The sequence below is a fragment of the Morone saxatilis genome, unplaced genomic scaffold (assembly GCF_004916995.1).
Source record: "Morone saxatilis isolate NCDOM2014 unplaced genomic scaffold, NCSU_SB_2.0 Contig9, whole genome shotgun sequence".
NCBI lineage: Eukaryota > Metazoa > Chordata > Actinopteri > Moronidae > Morone > Morone saxatilis.
Genome location: NW_023340268.1, coordinates 20,219,926 through 20,237,299, shown reverse-complemented (window position 1 = coordinate 20,237,299; position 17,374 = coordinate 20,219,926).

Here is a 17,374-nt window from a genome sequence, read left to right as displayed (position 1 = left end):
TTTGGCTGCGTGTCACTCCTCCTCTGTCTGCACCTTTTCCTGTCCTGTCCTCCCACGCTTGTCCTATCCCAAATAAAGGGCACGAAAAAGCGGAAAACAAAATAAAAAGTATTCTACTGAGTTCTTTTAAAAACCTACGGACAGCTAGCTACTCGGTCGATATTTACCAGGTGTATCGGATACTTAGCCCCATCACGCACCTAGCTATCTCCGTATTCCGGCGCTACCCACGCTGTCCGTTCACTATTAGTGAAATGATTGCTAATTGTGCTTGTCCAGGTCCCTGCAGGCAACACAACTGTTGTACAGGGGAGAGGTACCGGTCCCCCATTTACTGCCAACTGGGCTGACTCTGCTAAGCTGCAGTCCCCGGATAACATAGTAAGAACTAACAGCCAGAAGATTCAGGAACGAAACTACAAAGTAACTGCTAAAAAAGTAAAAAAGAGTTCTCTCTTACTGCTCTGGGGCCGTATTTTTACATACACAGCTTTGGCCTATAGTAAAACCATCATAAATCCGCCATCTCTGTACAGCAGCCCCAGCCATTGAGGAATTATGGACAGAGATGGGACACACATCCCACACCACGTCCTTCCCACTTACCACCACCGGCACCCTTAAAGGACAATTCCGGCGCAAAATGAAATCTCGGGGGTTAATAAACACTTCTAATTTACCGAGTTGGTCTGTTCTCTGGGAATACGATGTTGTCTATCTCTAACGCAGCCGTGACCAGTTTGAGCACAAAACCGCTAAATCTTACGCTGTATACCCGACGCTATCCAACGGGGCGGCCATGAAGTAAAATGAAAAGAAAGCTATTTCTATACCAAGCTAACAAGGCTCAAATTAGCACCGACCACCTTACACAGTCAGCATAATTAGGGCCTAACTTTGGTAAACCTAAAGCATTGAGGACTTTGTATGTGTATAAACAGTCTATTGAAAATAGATAGTTTAAGAACAACAGTAGCTCAACGTATACAGGCGGCGGGCCATCCCCCTTGGGAAATCAGTCGTGACCAGTCCAACTCTCTGAGATGGAATTGAAACGCACCATCTTACGTGAAATCCACGGCTGCTTGCATGGAAGAGAAGCCACGTGAACGCAACTGAACTGCAGTGGCTTCCCACAGGACAGCACACTGAAGAGAATGGCGGATTATTCCAAGCGAATTTGAAGACCACTGCAACGAAACCCCTCAGTTTAAATGGACGTCTTATCTTTTCGAGCTGAAATATACACGACGAATGGAGCAACTAGTTCTAGGGAGCCCTCCGTGAAAGGGCTACGAGGAGAAGAGAGAGGTAGCGTTAGTCAAAGCCCGGAAACAACAGCCTGCGTACCCTTCGGAAACTGGTGGTGTAACCTGCGGACATTGGTGAAGCTATGGCACGCGGACAGAGGAGTGGCCTGTGTCGGCACGGAAGTGGGACCTGTTGCGTCGCGACACCCCAAGAGACGGCAGTGTTTTGTAGCAGTCTGAAAGATTTCCCCTCCTCTGATAAACAGGAGCTGTACTAAAAACTTTTTCCATGTCCCCCGAAAATAAATTGAGGCGGCACCCAAAACCGGAGGGAACCAGATGGACCGTTATCACTGAGTAAGTACACTAGACGAGTTATGCTTTACAGTTTTAATGAAGGTATACCTACAGCTTACTGAAAAAGGGCTCGACTGTTGGCCAACAGCAAGCAAATAAAGTTTAGTTTTGCCCCACCCCTCCCCCCCGACCTAGTTTCTACCAAACCGAACGGCTATCTTATACAATTACGGTGTACGAATGGATACTATGCCAAAAAAATTCACCACCATTAACCCGTTATCAGATTATCCGCAACAGGTTCTCTCGCTCCTCCGTAACGCACTTTTCTTGAGGTGATTTTTCTGTAGGGGTTTGGGAGGCTTTTGAGCTACCGCTAGGCTCTCTCTCTCTGTAGCCTTTTCAGCGAGCTCCGCGGGCTCTTCGTCTGTATATCCGGCCTTGAAAAGATAAGGACGTCCATTAAACTGACAAAGGGTGTTGTTGTCAATGTCTTCAAATTTGGTTGAAATAATCGCCATCTCTTCAGTGTGTGTCTGTGGAAGCACTAGTAGACTAGTAGTTCTCCTGTTTGCGCTTCAGTGGTTTCTTCCGCAACAGCGCAAGTTCACGTAAGATGGGTGCGTTCAGTCACATCTCAGAGAGTGAACTGGTCCAGACTGTTTTCCCGCAAGATGGCGCCCGCCTGTATACGTGAGTTACTGTTGTTCTTAACTATCTTTTTAAATAGACTGTTCTGTCACATAACACAGTCCTCCCAATGCTTCGGTTTTACAAGTAGCGGACCCTAATTGATGCTACTGTGTAAGTGTTGGTGGCTATTTTGACCTTGTTAGTGGTATAGAATAGCTTTCTTAATTCAACTTCTACAATGCCCTGTTGACAGCGTTATACTGTAATTAGCGGTTTGTGCTAAAACTGTCACGTGCGATTAGAAATGAAGAACATATCCAGAGAACAGACCAACCTCGGTAAATAAGTGTTATTAACCCCAGGTTCATTTTGCGCGGAATTGTCCTTTTAACTCTAACACTTGTCCACACTGCCGACCCACCAACAGGGTGTCAGCTGTGGTGGCGCGGTGGAGCTGCTGCTGCCAGCCTATCTCTCTATACTGAGTTACCTTTGATAAATGCGGACAGTAAAAGCCTTGTTAACCTTGAATGGTCTTGCCCACAGAAATTGCCAGAGAGCTTTTAATCCGAAACAGAACAGAGGTGTGAGTAAAAAAAATACATGTTTTTCGTTTCTGTCCCTCATTCTGTGTCATATCTACAGAATAGACAGCTGAAGTTGTAGTGAAAGGTCTATAATGCTCACTGGTATATGTCTATGACTAAACAGAACCCCTGATTTTTGGCAAGGCATCTGCGACTTAGCCAGTCAGTTGGGTTACGTTGGGGCAATGGTGGATGTACATTTTTCAACCATTGGACTGGGGCAAAGTCCAAAGAAAGAAATGTGTTTTTTAATGATGACAGAAAAATTAAGTTATCTATTTAATTTAATACATATAAATTGTATTATCAGTCATAAGGGGGGGTTAAAAAAGTATAATTGTTGAAAACTTGGATCTCCTGTAAGAGGTCAACGCGTACAAGGAAACTGCAGCATGGCTCAGCTACGGCAGATATTTTATTGGTGTACTGTTGTAATCCAAGGCCCCAGAACGAAGGGAGAGCTGGGAAAATGATGAAAATAACCTCCAGTGAAAAATCCTATGACTTTAATTGTTTAATTGACTGTTATTTTTTCAGATTTATTTACATTTAGCTATGTACATGCTGGCAGAGATTGTATTCAAAACTTGGGAAATTATTGCCTCCTCATGGGACATTTTTCGAATACTTTGCAGTTGCCAATCCATGTAAAAATATGAAACTGCACACTTTTGCATTAATTTTGCCCTAATTTAACACCTTAAGCAATATGCTGTTTAATCAGGATATCAGTAAAACTTCTCGCTCCCCTAAATTGTCCCACACCTGCGGATTTGAAAAAAAAGGTCCCTTCCCAGTTGTAAACCATCTGTTACACCCTTGCATATTTCAAAAAGTATTCAGCTCTATCATACTAGGTTACATTTTGATCCTCATAGTCGGCATGCAAGATAAAATTAACAGGAAAACAGTATTATCCTCTGCCCACGCTTATGGCAATAATTTAGGGATGAGGGGCAGGCATCTCTCTCCAACAACGGTAAAAAAAAAAAAAGTATTTAAGTTTTTAAAAAATAACAGCTATATTGGCAATATTTACAGGTATGGATATTACCCATAAATATAGTATTGTATTGTATATTGTGTTGTTAGTGAAATATTTGCTAATTGTGCTGTCAGTCCTGCAGGCACACAACTTTGTACAGTGCAGAGGGTACGGTCCCATTTAGCTTCCACTGGCTGACTCTGTAAGTGCAGTCGGATAAAAGTAAGAACTAACAGCCAGAAGATTCAGGAACGAAACTACAAAGTAACTGCTAAAAAAGTAAAAAAGAGTTCTCTCTTACTGCTCTGGGGCCGTATTTTACATACACACATTTGGCTATAAGAAAACATCATAATCTCATCTCTGTACACAGCCAGCCATTAGGAATTATGGACAAAGGGACACACATCCACACCCACTCCTTCCCACTACCACCACCCACCCTTAAAGGACAATTCCGGCGGAAATCTCGGGGGTTAATAAACACTTCTAATTTACCGAGTTGGTCTGTTCTCTGGGAATACGATGTTGTCTATCTCTAACGCAGCCGTGACCAGTTTGAGCACAAAACCGCTAAATCTTACGCTGTATACCCGACGCTATCCAACGGGGCGGCCATGAAGTAAAATGAAAAGAAAGCTATTTCTATACCAAGCTAACAAGGCTCAAATTAGCACCGACCACCTTACACAGTCAGCATAATTAGGGCCTAACTTTGGTAAACCTAAAGCATTGAGGACTTTGTATGTGTATAAACAGTCTATTGAAAATAGATAGTTTAAGAACAACAGTAGCTCAACGTATACAGGCGGCGGGCCATCCCCCTTGGGAAATCAGTCGTGACCAGTCCAACTCTCTGAGATGGAATTGAAACGCACCATCTTACGTGAAATCCACGGCTGCTTGCATGGAAGAGAAGCCACGTGAACGCAACTGAACTGCAGTGGCTTCCCACAGGACAGCACACTGAAGAGAATGGCGGATTATTCCAAGCGAATTTGAAGACCACTGCAACGAAACCCCTCAGTTTAAATGGACGTCTTATCTTTTCGAGCTGAAATATACACGACGAATGGAGCAACTAGTTCTAGGGAGCCCTCCGTGAAAGGGCTACGAGGAGAAGAGAGAGGTAGCGTTAGTCAAAGCCCGGAAACAACAGCCTGCGTACCCTTCGGAAACTGGTGGTGTAACCTGCGGACATTGGTGAAGCTATGGCACGCGGACAGAGGAGTGGCCTGTGTCGGCACGGAAGTGGGACCTGTTGCGTCGCGACACCCCAAGAGACGGCAGTGTTTTGTAGCAGTCTGAAAGATTTCCCCTCCTCTGATAAACAGGAGCTGTACTAAAAACTTTTTCCATGTCCCCCGAAAATAAATTGAGGCGGCACCCAAAACCGGAGGGAACCAGATGGACCGTTATCACTGAGTAAGTACACTAGACGAGTTATGCTTTACAGTTTTAATGAAGGTATACCTACAGCTTACTGAAAAAGGGCTCGACTGTTGGCCAACAGCAAGCAAATAAAGTTTAGTTTTGCCCCACCCCTCCCCCCCGACCTAGTTTCTACCAAACCGAACGGCTATCTTATACAATTACGGTGTACGAATGGATACTATGCCAAAAAAATTCACCACCATTAACCCGTTATCAGATTATCCGCAACAGGTTCTCTCGCTCCTCCGTAACGCACTTTTCTTGAGGTGATTTTTCTGTAGGGGTTTGGGAGGCTTTTGAGCTACCGCTAGGCTCTCTCTCTCTGTAGCCTTTTCAGCGAGCTCCGCGGGCTCTTCGTCTGTATATCCGGCCTTGAAAAGATAAGGACGTCCATTAAACTGACAAAGGGTGTTGTTGTCAATGTCTTCAAATTTGGTTGAAATAATCGCCATCTCTTCAGTGTGTGTCTGTGGAAGCACTAGTAGACTAGTAGTTCTCCTGTTTGCGCTTCAGTGGTTTCTTCCGCAACAGCGCAAGTTCACGTAAGATGGGTGCGTTCAGTCACATCTCAGAGAGTGAACTGGTCCAGACTGTTTTCCCGCAAGATGGCGCCCGCCTGTATACGTGAGTTACTGTTGTTCTTAACTATCTTTTTAAATAGACTGTTCTGTCACATAACACAGTCCTCCCAATGCTTCGGTTTTACAAGTAGCGGACCCTAATTGATGCTACTGTGTAAGTGTTGGTGGCTATTTTGACCTTGTTAGTGGTATAGAATAGCTTTCTTAATTCAACTTCTACAATGCCCTGTTGACAGCGTTATACTGTAATTAGCGGTTTGTGCTAAAACTGTCACGTGCGATTAGAAATGAAGAACATATCCAGAGAACAGACCAACCTCGGTAAATAAGTGTTATTAACCCCAGGTTCATTTTGCGCGGAATTGTCCTTTAACTCTAACACTTGGTCCACACTGCCGACCACCAACAGGGTGTCAGCTGTGTGGCTGCGGTGGAGCTGCTGCTGCCAGCCCTATCTCTCTATACTGAGTTTACCTTTGATAAATGCGGTACAGTAAAAGCCTTGTTAACCTTGATGGGGTCTGCCCACAGAAATGCCAGAGAGCTTTTAATCCGAAACAGATACAGGAGGTGTTGAGTTAAAAAAAATACATGTTTTCTTTTCTTCCATGTCTGTGACATATTCTACAGATATAGACACTGAAAGTGTAGTGAAAGGTCTATATGTCACTGGTATAATGTCTATGACTATAAACAGAACCCCTGATTTTTGGCAAGGCATCTGGACTTAGCCAGTCAGTTGGGTTTACGTTAGGGGCATGTGTATGTACATTTTCACATTGACTGGGCAAGTCAAAGAAAGTAAAATGTGTTTTTAATGATGACAAAAAATTAAGTTATTATTTAATACATATAAATTGTATTATCAGTCATAAGTGCGTAAGTAAATTGTTGTACTTGGATCTCCTGTAAGGGTCAACCGTACAGGACTCAGCATGGCTCAGCTACTGGCAGATATTTTTATTGGTGTACTGTGTAATCCAAGGGCAGAACGAAGGGAAGAGCTTGGGAAAATGATGAAATAACCCTCAGTTAAAAATCTATGACTTTAATTGTTTAATTGACTTTATTTTTTCATATTTATTTACATTTAGCTATGTATGCTGCAGAGATTGTATTCAAAACTGGGAAATATTTGCCTCTCATGGGATCATTTTTCGAATACTTTGCAATTTGCCATCCATGTAAATATGAAACTCACATTTTGCATTATTTTGCCTAATTAACACTTAAGTCAATATGCTGTTTAATCTAGGATACAGTAAAACTTCTCGCTCTAATTGTCCCCCACCTGCGATTTGAAAAAAAAGGTCCCTTCCAGTTGTAAACCATCTGTTACACCCTTGCATATTTCAAAAAGTATTCAGCTCTATCATATAGTTACATTTTGATCTCATAGTCTGCATGCAAATAAAATAACAGGAAAACAGTATTATCTCTCACCTTATGCATAATTTAGGATGAAAGCAGGCCAGGTTATTACCAGGAGAAACAGAGACGTCTGGGATTTTGTGTATGATGCAATGACGTGATTTTAGCTCTGGTATATATTCTACTGGCTTTTTCCATCATCGTCACCGGAGATATATTAAAATTGCTGGCGTACAACAGAATCTCATTATCACATTCAAGCAAGCTCCAAACAAATTAGAATGTGATTCCTTTTCATCTCGATACAAACTCATTTTCATACTATAAACAAGAGAAATTGCAATCTTGGGGAAATAAATTGACTTTCTACACTTCTATTCAGAGGGGGTAAAATGTGGGTGATGAGCCACAAAGTGATTCACAGACGAGACAAACCGCTTTTCACAATCAATTGCAGGGGAAAGCCAGCTGCTATTGTTGAAAAAGGAAAGAAAAGCGAAGATAAAGCCTCTGTTGATCAACTAAAATATCTTTAAGAGAGCAAGTTTACACATACCCACACCTCCTTGACTTTGACTGAGTTTCACTGTAAAATGCTCTGTCATTCTGAACACTAGGTGATTGAGGATACATCTATGCTGTATATATTTGGTGTGTCTCTATAGCTACTTCAAAGTAATTATATTCCCAGAACACACAGATCACTACTATTTTATCAAACTAAAGAAAGTTTGGTAATAAAGACACTTTTTTGCAGTTCTCTCATCCACTACAAAGAAAAAAATAGTGTGTCATTGTTTATTAGTTTGATTGTGTTCTCCAACTCCCGAGGAATTCAAAGCACTTGTGACAGTCAGACAGGAATAAAGGAACAAGCAGTGTCTGATTGATTGACTGACATCTACTTTTGAGCTGCAATCAATGAATCTGTCAGTCAGTCCATTATGTAGGTGGTTTCACATCAGTAGATATTACTGCATTGTTGGATGTCCCTAATCAGTTGTGAATCTCCTGCTGTCTTCATAACGTAGAAATATAATATCTGAAACCAATTTCCCACTTGATTATCTAAATAGAGCCGACAGAGATTCCCGTGAAGCTGTGATTTATCTGACATATTTTTGATCCAAAAGTATTTTTTATCTTGTAATTTGTGGGGCATTGTAGTTGATGGAATATCTCATTATTGGCGGGGAAGTAGTTCAAATGGAGCGGTGGCTATCAGATGGTAAAAGGTAAGCTGTCAATGGAAAATCAATCCCAACAAACAAATCCTCAGAAAATCAAAATTAGTCTGTGAAAACAAAAAGGACTGGCACAAAGTAGTCAAGTGAGTACCTATCGCTGGGATTATGTGTGTGCGCGTTCAGAAGTGCTAGAAAATGAGGCCCTAAAATCGTGCAATCTGCGCCGGCCTCTAGAAACAAACCGTGGACAATATTCATCAAAGCCTTGAGAATGTTTTGATAACAAGCAGAGAAATTATCTGAGCTTTAAGAAAGCAACTGAATGAATGATAAGTTCACCTTTGGGGAGGATTTGATCTTACCTGCAGCTGAAGAGATGGTAGGAGTGATGACTGGTGAGAAAGCAGCCTAACAACTTAATGTGATTTCTTTGTCTGATAACATAGTAAAGCACCGTATTGTTGATATGGCTGAAGATGTCTTGAAGCAGCTACTTTAGTGAACAGAATAGGAGCAAGATATGAGTCGTCAGACATTGCAAGCATGACAAATTTGTTTGCTTTTGTCAGATATGAATATGACATATACTGAAATATATGAAGAATTTCTGTTTTGCAAACCTTTACCCTCACACACTACAGCGGATAACTTTGATGAATGCATCCATGGTCTCCCGTGAAATAGACTGGACAAAGTGTCAGGGACTAAGCACTGACGGAGCTCGGGCCATGGTGGGGAAACTCACTGGAGTTGTGAAAAGGGTCAAAGATGTGGCTCCACTGGTTACAAGTGTGTATGATTTCAGCTTTTTCTTGTTTTACTCACAGCCATTGAATAAAAAACACATTTTAGAAAAGTATTTGTCAGGTTTGACTTTTGAAAACTAGAGCCAATCCAAATGTGGGAACATTGTCTCAATGTGTGGGACAGGAGATAAAAATTCTGTGCAGTTCCACACAAAGTGGGACGCCTGGTCATCCTAAATGAGGATGCCATTGCAGGTCTCTGTTCCAGGGAGCAGGAAAGCCTTATGAAGTTATCTTGTGATACTGCTTTGAAACTGATCTTCAGACAGAAGCACTTGGCACATTTCGGAATGCATGTTTACTCGGAATATACTGATCTGTCCAACAAGGCATTGATGTTTCTGTTGCTCTTTTGCTACCAAAAAACTGGATTTTACATTAGTACAGGAATAAACTAGATGTCAGGCCTGATCTCAGCCCAAAGCGGATGTCCATTCAGCCAGACATCAAGACTTCGACAGCTGCTATGTAGCAGCAACACCTTTCTCATTAGGTGAGTTGCAGGTGACCCAATGCAACATTACCCAACATGTGATTCATATTCAGTGTATCGAGATAAACAGTTTACGGGCCGTCTCACAGACTGGAGTAAATCTTGTATTCATTTATAGACTTGTGAGAATGATTGCTTTGTTTTGTGCCATTAATCACCTCAAGTATTACACTACAATGAGTCCAGCTGTGATGGATTGTAATAATTGTGTCTGAATGTATGTGTTGAAACATCTTCAAGTTTACATTTTACATTTGCACTGCTTCACATAGAATTGTTCTGTTAATGAAGTCAAATATATATTTGGAAATATTTCATCTTCTGTGTAGATCAGAGTTGTAATTAAAGGTTTGGGTGGGCCCTGCAAGATTTCAGATTTCAAGTTTGGCCACAGCATTCCTAAATTTTGAAATCGTTGGGTAAATTAACATTTTATCGCCATATATATATATAATATGTATGTGACATTTCTGCATTAAAATGTCTATGAACCCTAGACCTATGTTTGTTGAGTTGTATACTTATTATACTTACTTACATTATCCCAAATGTTTCCAACAAACCCAGAGAAATCTCTAAGTTTATTCCAGTAATGGTGCATTTCACCAGTCACCTGCCAATGTCTGCCAGAAGCTATCATAAATTGACTTTTTAATACAGTTTTAAGCCACATTTAATAATACACTTAGTTTTTAACCATATATTTTAACCGGATAATTCATTTTAGTCATCAGACGTCTGGATTTTAAGTTCTCAGAGAAACAAGCTGACTACCTATAGCAGCAGCTAGCTTGTGATTTGGCTCTCGGTAGAAACCTCCTGAACACTGAAGGAATCCTAACCAGAAGAAGCTGACTGAAATGCCGGCAATAATGGTCGAGAAAACAACTCCCATGATCCCATGCTACTTCACAATGTCATCAAACTTTGTCTTTTGTTATTGTTCAGATGTGACAGACTTCCAACTTAAAAAAAACAACTTATTTTGTTTTTTCAATATATATTTAATGTTCCTATATTATTGCTATAATAATTTCAAACAGACAGTGTGTGACTTTACACTACCTTCCATTCATTATATTATGCTTTTACCTTACATTTTTTAATCAAAATTAGGTTTTTACGTGCCATTGATTGACATTCTACAACTGCTGTGTAGAGTGCAAAAAAAATCTTTCACCCTATTTTCCATCTCATTTTATCACTTGTGGCTTGCTCTAATAATGTATACATATGATCTGAAGTATATAAAAGGTACACACATTCTCATTTTACATTCTTATTTTTTAAATCTAATTGTATATATAGGAAATGCCATACACATGGTTATATCTTTTATACATTTGGCCCCTGGTAAATGACCTGCTATTTGATACCGTCACCAGCTTTGATCTGGTGTTCACAGACAGCTTGGTGCCACATGTATAAAATAGTTTAGATTAATGACTGACACTGAACACATTAAGGCAGAAATATACAGACCCTATTTTCGTCAGATTTATAAAGGCACACGTATTCCTGTTCCTGTGCACATGTACAAGCCCCATTTTACACCCACCTGGATGTAGAAACGTGCATAAATATCCGTTTGCATATCTATACTTGAGCCCACTCCACTACTCATTAGACCTGTCAATGAGAAGAACCAAAAAGAAGCAGTGCAATTTCACTGATGCTGTCGCATCAGAGCAGTTCTCCAGCGGCACCGGAACAGCTGTCATTACGCACGGCTGTGGCTATTAATAGTTCCCATCCCACAAATTCACCACATGTACATGTAAACCATCATCGTTATCTTAAACATTATTAATAAACGTCAGAAGCATTCATATTGAAACAGACTTTACAAACTGCTTCACAATTCAGGATAAAATATCATTAATACCAATATTAAAGATCATTAGCAGGGAAAGGACGGCTCAAAGGTAAGTAAAAAGAATGATAAAACTGTCATAAATAGTTTAAAAATTTGGTTTATAAATGCGCTTTTGAGTGACTTTTTATGTGACACTGTGTGGACAGAATAAATAATAAAATAATAAGTACTATCAACCACAGCTATCTCTTATTCATAGCAGTTGTGTGGGAAATGGTGTATACATGGCTTTTGTGTCTAAGCAAGTGTCATCTATACATCTCTGCTGTTGTCTGTTTCAGGCATAATTGTTCCGTGCATAGGTCTCATGATGACAACGTCATCTCCATGACAACTGGGTGAACTCCATCTGCTGAGGAAGACCACAAGATTCCGTTTAAAGCTCTGGAAAAAGCCAGTAGGTGAGTTTTTCAATTTCAGTTCAATTTCAAGGTTTTAAATATTTTCTGTAATTTCACAATTTAATTTAATAACATTAACATTTAAAAATACTGCCCATATACTCCTATGGCCTGTGCACGCTTCCTCCATGTCATCCAGTGTTGTATTTATACACCGATCAGCCATAACATTATGAGCACTGACAGTGAATAACACTGATTATCTGGTTATCATGGCCCCTGTCAGTTGTTGGAATATATTAGGCAGCAAGTGAACATTTTGTTTCTCAAAGTTGATGTGTTAGAAGCAGGAACAATGGGCAGCGTGAGGATTTGAGACCACCAGGGTGCCCAGGTGGTCATAATGTCATGACTGATCGGTGTACATCATGAACTTAATATTTTTTTTAGTTTACGCAATCATTTAGTTGGCATATTTTTGCTTTTGTCCATAAGTTACACATTAAGTGTCTGAAGGACACTTATTTTCTGTGAGCAGTTTTTTCACTTCAGTAGCACTTTAGGCTTGCCTGGACTTTTATTTAAAACTAACAAACACCTGGCGTTTTCCTGCCTTTTTCTTTAGTATCTTCTTTACTTATGGAATCTTTAAAATTATGCTTGTATAATATATGTGTCAAAATAGGATATATTTTTTACACAGATAGGCCCTTAACTGCAAACAGAAGTAAACAATTGTATCGATTTTGTTGGCTGGAATGGAATGATCACTGTTGCAAGCAGATTTTATCTGCTGTTGTTAGCTCGATAAATTAGTGAATTAACGCTAACTCTGTGAGTTGGCTTAAAATCTGCAGCTGAATTTTTAATGTTGCTGGCAGACTTTAAAACAAGAAGCACGTCAATGAACTTAAGTATGCAGCATCTTCCCACAAAGGCCCTGATTGGGACTTTTTCTAGCGTAACCTTTAACCCCTCATAATAGTGTAGCTAGCTATCGTATTGCAATTGTAGATCTGATTGGGAGCTATTTTAAAGGACCAGTGTATAGGATTTAGTGGCATCTAGCAGCAAAGTTGCAGATTGAAACCAATTAAATACCGCTCGCCTTCCAAGCGTGTAGGTGAAACTATGGTGGCGGCAAAACTATCTATCTAGAGCCAGTGCTTGGTACATATGTAGTTATAAAAAGGCTCATTCTAAGGTAGCAAAACCTGTGAATACTATATTCCATTTCTGCCAATAGATCCTCCTAAATCTTACACTGGACCTTTCAGGGAAACATGGCAAAGATGTTCTTTAACCCCATTTTATTTTCACAAAACAGTGGATAAACATATAACAACTAAGCCTGAAAAGGAATTTTATGAGTTGAACGGTTGAATGAGTAATAGATAGTCAGATAACAGAATTTAGATTTGAAGCATCTGGTTACTGTGACAATATAGTACATTTTGTTGTGATGTTCTTGTCTTTCCTACAATGATAAAAATATTGAGCCTGATCTACTTAAAAAAGGTAAGGCAACTTTTTGCATCAGATTATTATGTAGATAAAGCAAGGCTAGTCTTTGTATAGGCTACTTAATTTCTTGTGTGTAAGAAATGAGTTTTGCAAGTAAAGTCAATATTAATTTATCAAGTAATGTCAACTTAATTTTTCAAGTAAAGTCAACTTTGTTTTGCAAATGAGTGAACTTAATTTTATAGCTAAATTTATATTTTATTTTTATTTATTTATTTTTATATTTATATTTAGCTAAATAGACTTTACTTACTAATGGAAGTAGAATTACTTCCAAAACTCATTTCTTACATTCAAGAAATTAAGTAGCCTATACAAAAGACTAGCCTTGCTTTATCTACATAATAATCTGATGAAAAAATTTGCTTACCTTTTTTAAGTAGATCAGGCCACAATATTTTTTATCATGCTGGGTCTACAAAAGTTAAGTATGTGTCATCTATGTGTTGGAAATGACAATCCTCTTATCACATGTCAAGATCTGCTGCGCGTGGAGCCAAGTGATTGACCATACTGATAAATAGACAGGAGCTGCAACGATTAGTTGATTAATCAATTAGTTGCTAACAACTAAATTAATCGTCAATAATTTTGATTTTAAGAAGAAAAATCCCAGATTCTCTGATGTGAATGTTTTAAATTATGGACTGTTGATCAGGACAAAACAAGACATATTAGGTTGCGTCTTGGGATTTGGGAAACAGTGATTGATTTTTCACCATTTTCTTACATTGTATGGACCAAACTATAAATCAATTTATCACACTGTATACTATGAACAACACCCACATGAGTCAAACAATCTCAGGTATAATTATGCATCTTAACCCAAAACAACACTTGGAAGTTGTTTAGCTCAAATAAACAAATTTATTTGACAATATATATATGAACTCCATTCCAAAGAGTCATGAACACTGAAGGGATAATTGCCGTCAGCACAAGACATGCTATCAGAACCCCACTGACAGTGTTTCTTAGAGGTCAGAACATCATAACGAAATGAAATCCTAGCTGTCAAAACAGCTACATTCAAATTCACAAGCTACCATTCCAGTACAATTGATAAGGCAAAAAACAAACCAAAATCCAGCAGCTCTCAAAATTTAAAAAATGTAGTAAAGAAATTTCCAGTTCTGTATGGTTTCTCTGGCCTCTTGTGGCAGTACATGAAAAGCTGCTTGAAAAATTAGAGTTCAGGTTACTTTAAATGCTTTTCTTGAGCTGGGAGCTGAATTATGGTGTGCCATTTAAAGTGCAGAGAACAGATAGAATTCACAATACATAACAAAATAAAATATGTGCCAGCATCATCAAATTAAATCAAATTAAATATTTTCCAGGCAGCGAGTAGGTGTAACCTGAAGAGAATGCATTGGGAGAACCTCAGAATGTGCAGTGTAAAAACTAACTGTAAAACTAAGTAATAAGAGTGAGCTCACTCAAATCCTACACCTTCAAAGCCATCTGTATGGCCTTTTAAGCATGCAAACAGACCTTGAGATCATGAACTTTGGAAGGACATTTTTTTTTGTTTGCATCCTCCAGCTCTAGAAAGATCTTCTGAAAGACCTCAAATGTTGTATTTCAGTTTTATTAGGGTACCTTAGTTCCAAGGCATAGTAAAGGCCCATCAGATAGGTGCAAGCATGTGCCACATCTGGGATACCAAAAAGGACTTCTGCTCCCTCGATGGCTATTCCAGCTTGCTTGGGGAGACCATCCCTGGCTTTGCTGACCACAAAGATGCCGGAGACAAATGTAGTAATGGCTTCTTGGACAGCTGCAGCATCGTCGTCATCGAAAACCTGTGAAAATACACCAGAGAGAATAAAACGTATTTATTGTACAGTATTGTAATGTGAAGGATGCATAACTCTTTGTTCCCTCTCCAAACAGAGGATTCGATTGTTGTGGTAGTTTTGAAGTAGTAGCTGAGAGTAGCTTAGCAAAGGGTGTCTACAGGTATCACAGAGTTCAATTAAATGCCATATAAGGCCATTTTAAGTCAATTTAAGACCTACTGTTGGAGAAATCATCTTTCGCTCATTCAATAAAGCAATGCAGCTTTATATAAAAAGTATCATATATTTGGTTCTGTTAGCTACATAATTCTATAAATGGTTATACATCGGTCATTAGTTTCTTGTTCTTTCACTACAGCGTTTAAGAATTAATATAGCAAAGCAAAATCATATTCCAATAGTTTCCAATCTTCAAAATTCCATAAAATAATCAAATCCAATTGTTAGCAGCAGTTATCAGCAAACCCAGGATATTCTTGTACATAGAGTACAAGTAGTCTCTAGATATCTGTGATGATTTTCCCATGTTTCCTGCAGCATTTTTAATAATTAGATGCTAAAATCATATGAAGACCACAATGGAAATAAGTCCTGGAAATAGTGTTTTTTATCCTCGATTGTACTTTGTGTCCTTCATGTGTAAGGCATTTTGATACGATTAAATTAATCAAATCAAATCCCATTAATTTCTAGGCACAAACTTGTCTCATATTGACAGGGCTTTGAATCAGAGTTATATTTTCTTTACCTGGTAGTCCTTGATTAACTCTCCAGTGTTTTCACCAAGGTAGAGAGTGAGGCCTCTGATCACAATTTCTCTTCGGGACTCAATGTTGCTGTCCTACAAAAATATGAAATGAGATTACTCATTAATATGAGAAACATGAGATTAATATAAAATATGAGATTACAGACGTCAGAAAGCAACTGCATAAAACTAACTACTACTACACTGTTGTAAATACATGCCTCATTTAACATGTCAAGGGTCTCATCAAGTTTCTTCCCAACGGCTCCACCCTTCCTCCTGTACAGGCTCAACAGCTTGGGTGTGTATTGGTCCAACTTGCCCAGGAATGTGGACTGCAGTGGCTTCAGTGTGATCCTGCGGAATTCCTCCTCGATCTGAGAGAGACCAAGAGAGAAACATGTAGAAACATAATGAGATACAGAGAGAAAAGAATTACAGACACACATGGGCAAGAGAAACAGAATAAGACATAAAAATGAATCCAAAGACTACACTGAAATCGTAAATGTAAGTGATAAGGGATGCTGCACCGGAAGTGCTTATTTTTTCCACAGGTAATCAAGTAAGAATAGCTTTCATTCTGGCAGCCTCATCAGGTAAATATATTGCTCATTTCCCCCCCCAAACAGTTAAATCAGAATAAGTTTAGGGCTTTTATTCTCAGAGTTCCATCGCTAAGGCATTGTGTCTATTTGTGTTTGATGGAGTAAGCAAAGTTTTTCTTTACAGCTTAATTTTGGCATGCGATCGCTCCCTCTGACACAGAAGGAAGCCCTCACTGTTCAGCCGGGTTTATGGTAAAACTAAGCAGCTGCCTACAGCTATGCCACTTACATCCCAATGTTGCACTTAGGAATTAAAAGCACACCCAAAACACTGTTAAATCTTAAAATACAGGAAGATGTGTGACTTTCACTTCAGAAAGTGTCACATAGGTTACAGGATAATGGCAGTGATACCGTCAAACAAGGAAATAATGATTAATTCAAAATAGCGATATTCACTTTGAAACTTTGCCACACAACACCCTGTATTGGAGAAGACATGATTAAAATGTTCAACATACCTGGGAAAACTCAAACAAGGCAGGCCATCGAGCTTTGAAGTCAATCACAGGTGGTTTGTTGAGGATTACATCATTTCGACGCAGTGAGAAGGTTTTTGCCATCTTCTCATTTATGAGTTTGTTATTGTCTCTCTTCTTGTACTCATAGAGAAGCTCCACTCGCTCCTTCTCAAGCGTTGCATCAGTTTCACCTTGAGGATGAGGTGGGAGGTAGTTTACCTCAGATTTCTTCGCCTTTTTCAAGTTTCTACCTGGAGTGCTGGAGTCTGCAGCTGATTTTCTCTTTCGGGAGTTTACATTTAGCTCTGGTAGTCCAAGGTGTCTCACCTTTGCTCTGTAATTGCCAAGCTTATACTTCAAGCTGTTGTGCCAACTATATAAACCATT